At 42.4% G+C, this 6,069-nt stretch overlaps 1 long non-coding RNA gene across 1 annotated transcript; it reads right to left on the reverse strand.

The window, feature by feature from the left end:
* Positions 1 to 2,560: 2,560 nt before the first annotated feature.
* Positions 2,561 to 4,685, reverse strand: LOC106572668 (uncharacterized). The gene is made up of 3 exons (XR_001321162.2): positions 4,160 to 4,685; positions 3,719 to 3,889; positions 2,561 to 3,281 (listed from the first exon to the last, which is right to left on the reverse strand). It is a non-coding gene; the product is annotated as an uncharacterized lncRNA (long non-coding RNA).
* Between the last annotated feature and the right edge of the window lie 1,384 nt (positions 4,686 to 6,069).

A 6,069-nucleotide genomic window follows, 5' to 3' on the forward strand; every position in this document is an offset into this window, starting at 1 on the left:
CGATATAGGACTCGTTTTACTGTGGATATAGACACTTTTGTACCTGTTTCCTCCAGCATCTTCACAAGGTCCTTTGCTGTTGTTCTGGGATTGATTTGCACTTTTCGTACCAAAGTATGTTCATCTCTAGGAGACAAAACACGTCTCCTTCCTGAGCAGTATGACGGCTGCGTGGTCCCATGGTGTTTATACTTGCGTACTATAGTTTGTACAGATGAACGTGGTACCTTCAGGCGTTTGGAAATTGCTCCCAAGGATGAACCACACTTGTGGAGGTCTACCAATTTTTTTTCTGATGTCTTGGCTGATTTCTTTAGATTTTCCCATTATGTCAAGCAAAGAGGCACCGAGTTTGAAGGTAGGACTTGAAATACATCCACAGGTACACCTCCAATTGACTCAAATTATGTCAATTAGCCTATCAGAAGCTTCTAAAGCCATGACATCATTTTCTGGAATTTTCCAAGCTGTTTAAAGGCACAGTCAATTTAGTGTATGTAAACTTCTGACCCACTGGAATTGTGACAGTGAATTCTAAGTGAAATAATCTGCCTGTAAACAATTGTTGGAAAAATTACTTGTGTCATGCACAAAGTAGATGTCCTAACCGACTTGCCAAAACTATAGTTTTTTAACAAGAAATCTGTGGGGCGGTTGAAAAACGAGTTTTAATGACTCCAACCTAACCTAAGTGTATGTAAACTTCTGACTTCAACTGTATGTAAATGTTAAGTTGTCTGTTGTTTTTGTCTATTTGTGTTTTTGTTTATTGTCAAAGGAAGTGAAAGTGTTATTAGCGTGTCGCCGTTATTATCACATGGAGGAGTCAAAGATGTTCTACTATGTTCTCATCTATCTGTGGAGGAGTTTTTGGAAACATTCCATGCGCAGTTTCAGCTCCTCTAGGAAGGGACATTGCAGGCTAGCTCAGTACTGCCACCTCTCCGACGTACTGCAGGCTGCAATTAGCAACAAAATTATCCTTATAACTTCGTCTGTGTGTGATTTTAAAGTAATCGGTTCAAGGACATACATCTGGGCCCTGTTTCAGAATGAGGGTTTAGTGAAAACTCAAGAGTTAGTCGACTCAGAGTTGAAGGAAACTCTGGGTTTTCGGTTTCACAAAACCAGTTCAGTTTAACTCTGAGTCCGTTACTATGGCAACATACTCCGTGAAAATAACCTGCCAGCGAGCAGGTTTTCTTCAACTAACCCTGAGGTCCTCTTCTTCTTTAGCTGAAGCCTGCAGACTGAAGGAGGTGTCAGACATGGCGTGTCCTTTTCTTGAAGAGACAGTTGATATTGAAGCACAAATACTCCGCAGAAATCTCAGTCGGGAGAGGGTGATCAGACCCCTCTTGGAAGTTTTATCATTCCCTGATGATTATCTGTTTGAGCATTTCCGTTTTTCTGCACAATCGATCATTCATCGGAACAATATTCCCAGCCCTCATATCATTCATATGACACATCGTGGGCATGCTCTTAGTTCGGAACTAATTCTTTGTGTTGCACTTCGTTTTTTTTCGCCAACGGGAGTTTCCTATACAACATCGGTGACGCTGAGCATATTTCCAAGGCAACCGTCTGTCAGGCTGTCAGAAATGTGACTCTTGCACTGAAACGTTTACTCTACACTTGTGGTGTTCCCAAGTCACAGACCCACAAGACTCAAAGAAGAATCCATAGAATTGCAGGTATCAGTCTAAGCAATAATTTATTTAGTATGAAGCTTTGAGACTTGAAGCACTAATCAGTTAATTTTATATATTTGAGGGTTTCCAGGTGTGATTGGCTGCATAGATGGCACTCATATTCCTATCACAGCTCCTTCAGTAAATGAAGGAGATTATGTGAATAGGAAGTCTTTCCACAGCATTAATGTGCAGGTAGGCCTAAATATTATCCTTTAGCATACCAAATGAAAGATACTTCACAATACAGCTAATTACTGTTCTGCACTGAGAAGATCATGTGATGCAGCCCACATCATCAGCAACATGGAAGCAAAGTGGCCTGGGTCTGTGCATGACTAGCACATTTTTTGTGAGTGTACACTGAGCGCTAGATTTGCCCGTGGTGAGTTTATATGTATATATAGCTATGTCCTATTATAATCAATATTTTGTTTCCTCTTACTGCAACTGAATCCTCGTATTATCATAGGAGAGTTCGATGGTTACCTGCTCAGTGACAGAGGGTACCCCATACCAGCCCTATTTGCTTACCCTGAGCCCGGCCTGCAGCAACATTATAACTTGGCTCACTGCAGGACACGAGCCAGGGTAGAGATGACCATCGGGATGCTCAGGGCCTGGTTCCAGTGCCTTCGTAGGGTCAGGGTCACCCCAGAAAGGGCATGTGACATTATTGTGGCTTGTGTGATTCTCCACAACATTGCCACAATTAGAGAACAATGTCCTACTCAACCAGTGAACGATCCAGACCACCCCACTGACACACCAGATGGAAGAGCAGTATGCTACCATCATTTCTGATTGACCCATCACCTCCCCAGTGTCAAATAAAGACAATATGCCTTTCTTTTTATGAAGTCTTCTTTATTTCCTGCAAGTACAAATGCAGTACAGTAGTTTTGATTTTGATTTTGTTCAAACAAGTAAAATCATCCATCTGTGAGCATCTCACACACCTTTAACTGATGTTCCAGCAGTTGTATTTCTATTTTTATTTTTTGCATCTGCAGCCTTATGTGGTCAATTTCTAAATTACATTTTTCAATTTGTTTTTCTAAATACACCCTGTACAGCTGTTTCACGGGGAGATATAGGGACACAAAAAAATGACATTGAATTTCACAGTGCCAGGTCTACTTCGTTTCATTGCAAGTCATGGGCCAATGCTGTAGCCTCATATTTTGGGGTGGCAGGTAGCTTAGTAGTTAGAGTGTTGGGACAGTAACCGAAAGGTTGCTAGATTGAATCCCTGAGCTGCCAAGGCAAAAATCTGTCGTTCTGTCCCTGAATAAGGCAGTTAACCCACTGTTCCTAGACCGTCATTGTAAATAAGAATTTGTTCTTAACTGACTCGCCCGGTTAAATAAAGGGCAAAAAACACTATGCTGAACAATATCTGTGGAGGTGGATGGACCCTCTTCCTCATTGTAATTTCATTGCTCTGTTAGAGAAAAAGAAGGTGGAAGATTTATTATGGTATAACACTATCATCAACTGTTAGATGTTATTTTTAAGGTGTAAACCTCAATAGGCCTCTCTGTATATTCCCTCTGCGGCAGCTGACAAGGTGTCTTTATCCTCCTCCTGCAATGAAAATTAACAATTTTGGTGTTCTACTCTAAATACATTATGAGAAATCTGTGGCGTATTAAGAGGTCTGCATGGAGGTCTGTTATGGCAGAAGGCTCCACCAGACAGATTACACCATCAGTAACTGGTAGAAGATTAGACAGTTAAATTATAACTTTACCCAGAAAAGTGCCCCACCTAATTTTAATTTTACAACAGTGTGCAGGCCACATCACAATTTCTCAAATATATAACTCTGAGTCACCTTAAAATAGATTATGTCTGAAGGACAACTAAGAATCTGAAAAAGTAACAGCAGTTAATTACAAAGAATTGTACCGATACAATAAAATCAGTGTGCAAAGTTGTGCCTAAGATGGATGTGTGGGCGTAACTGAGGTAACACTGGCAAAAGGATGAATGTACATATATCATGAATTTGAATAACTAACTTCTTATGTAGGCCCTTGTGTCCTGGGGGGTGGTTGGGTCAGATGAGCTTCCTCCAGAGATGCCTTCAGCAATACGTCATCCACTGTTTTGACTGAGGGCCATCTCTTCAGCCTCTGAGTGGTGGTGGTGGTCCCCCACCTGTTTTTCGGCCCTCAGCCTTTTTTCTATTGCTATAATGGAGGTCAAATTTGAACATGTCCAGTAAGCACAACATGTAGAGACATGTATGTATAAAGGCATTAGGTTTTACTTTCAAATAGACAATATAAATACTGCCAGTGTTGGGATGGCTGAAAAAGTAACTTTTCTTTTGCTTAGATTTTTCTTTTTCACTAACTACTTAAATATATCACATGTTGAATGTAGCCACTGAATGCTGTTTAATTAGGAAGGGTAGGCTCAACAACATCACAATTGCTTGTAATGAAATTATACCTTACCTGTTTGAAGTATTTTTATATTTCATCTTCAGTTGCTGCCAAGTACGTTTTGTGCCTGTTGGGTTGCACCTGCATAAATATTAACACGCACACACACAGACACACACACACACGCACACACACTATATAAATGTTGAATAAGTGGAACACTCCAGATAAAACTTTTCTTTTTTTTCAATTAATACTCATACATTGACTCGGTCAGCAATTTTCTGCCACGCCAGCTCACGTTGTTTTGCTGCTGCTATTGTATTGATTTTTTTCTTAAATATATACTCATATTCTGCATACGCATTCATTAATATTTCTAACTCCACCGGGTGAAGTAGGAGGTTCGAGCCCGTTTTTCTCCTGTTGCCATGATGAATCATGTTATCTGCGTTCCATTGATGAGGGCTTTTTATCTCCTCATGCACGTGCTTTACTCAGGGTTAACTTAACTCAGAGTTGACTGAACTAAGTTCTACAAAATTTCCATCAACATGTTAAATGTGCAACCAAAGGGAAAAAAATTCTAGATCACCTGTACTCCACACAGACGCGTACAAAGCTCTCCCTCGCCCTCCATTTGGTAAATCTGACCACAACTCTATCCTCCTGATTCCTGCTTACAAGCAAAAATTAAAGCAGGAAGCACCAGTGACTCGGTCTATAAAAAGTGGTCAGATGAAGCAAATGCTAAACTACAGGACTGTTTTGCAATCACAGACTGGAACATGTTCCGGGATTCTTCCGATGGCATTGAGGAGAACACTGGCTTTATCAATAAATGCATCGAGGACGTCGTCCCCACAGTGACTGTACGTACATACCCCAACCAGAAGCCATGGATTACAGGCAACATTCGCACTGAGCTAAAGGGTAGAGCTGCCCCTTTCAAGGTGCAGGACTCTAACCCGGAAGCTTACAAGAAATCCTGCTATGCCCTGCGACGAACAATTAAACAGGCAAAGCGTCAATACAGGGCTAAGATTGAATCATAATACACCGGCTCCGACGCTCGTCTTATGTGGCAGGGCTTGCAAACTATTACAGACTAGAAAGGGAAGCACAGACACGAGCTGCCCAGTGACATGAGCCTACCAGACGAGCTAAATCACTTCTATGCTCGCTTCGAGGCAAGCAACACTGAGGCATGCATGAGAGCATCAGCTGTTCCGGACGACTGTGTGATCACGCTCTAAGGAGCCGATGTGAGAAAGACCTTTAAACAGGTCAACATACACAAGGCTGCGGGGCCAGACGGATTACCAGGACGTGTGCTCCGGGCATGTGCTGACCAACTTGCAGGTGTCTTCACTGACATTTTCAACAAGTCCCTGATTGAGTCTGTAATACCAACATGTTTCAAGCAGACCACCATAGTCCCTGTGCCCAAGAACACTAAGGCAACCTGCCTAAATGACTACAGATGCGTAGCACTCACGTCTGTAGCCATGAAGTGCTTTGAAAGGTTGGTAATGGCTCACATCAACACCATTATCCCAGAAACCCTAGACCCACTCCAATTTGCATACCGACCAAACAGATCCACAGATGATGCAAACTCTATTGCACTCCACACTGCCCTTTCCCACCTGGACAAAAATAACACTTATGTGAGAATGCTATTCATTGACTACAGCTCAGCGTTCAACACCATAGTACCCTCAAAGCTCATCGCTAAGCTATGGATCCTGGGACTAAACACCTCCCTCTGCAACTGGATCCTGGACTTCCTGACGGGCCACCCCCAGGCGGTGAGGGTAGGTAGCAACACATCTGCCACGCTGATCCTCAACACTGGAGCTCCCCAGGGGTGCGTGTTCAGTCCTTTCCTGTACTCCCTGTTCACCCATGACTGCATGGCCAGGCACAATTCCAATACCATCATTAAGTTTGCAGACAACACAACAGTGGTAGGCCTGATC

The sequence above is a fragment of the Salmo salar genome, chromosome ssa15, assembly GCF_905237065.1.
Source record: "Salmo salar chromosome ssa15, Ssal_v3.1, whole genome shotgun sequence".
Taxonomy (NCBI): domain Eukaryota; kingdom Metazoa; phylum Chordata; class Actinopteri; order Salmoniformes; family Salmonidae; genus Salmo; species Salmo salar.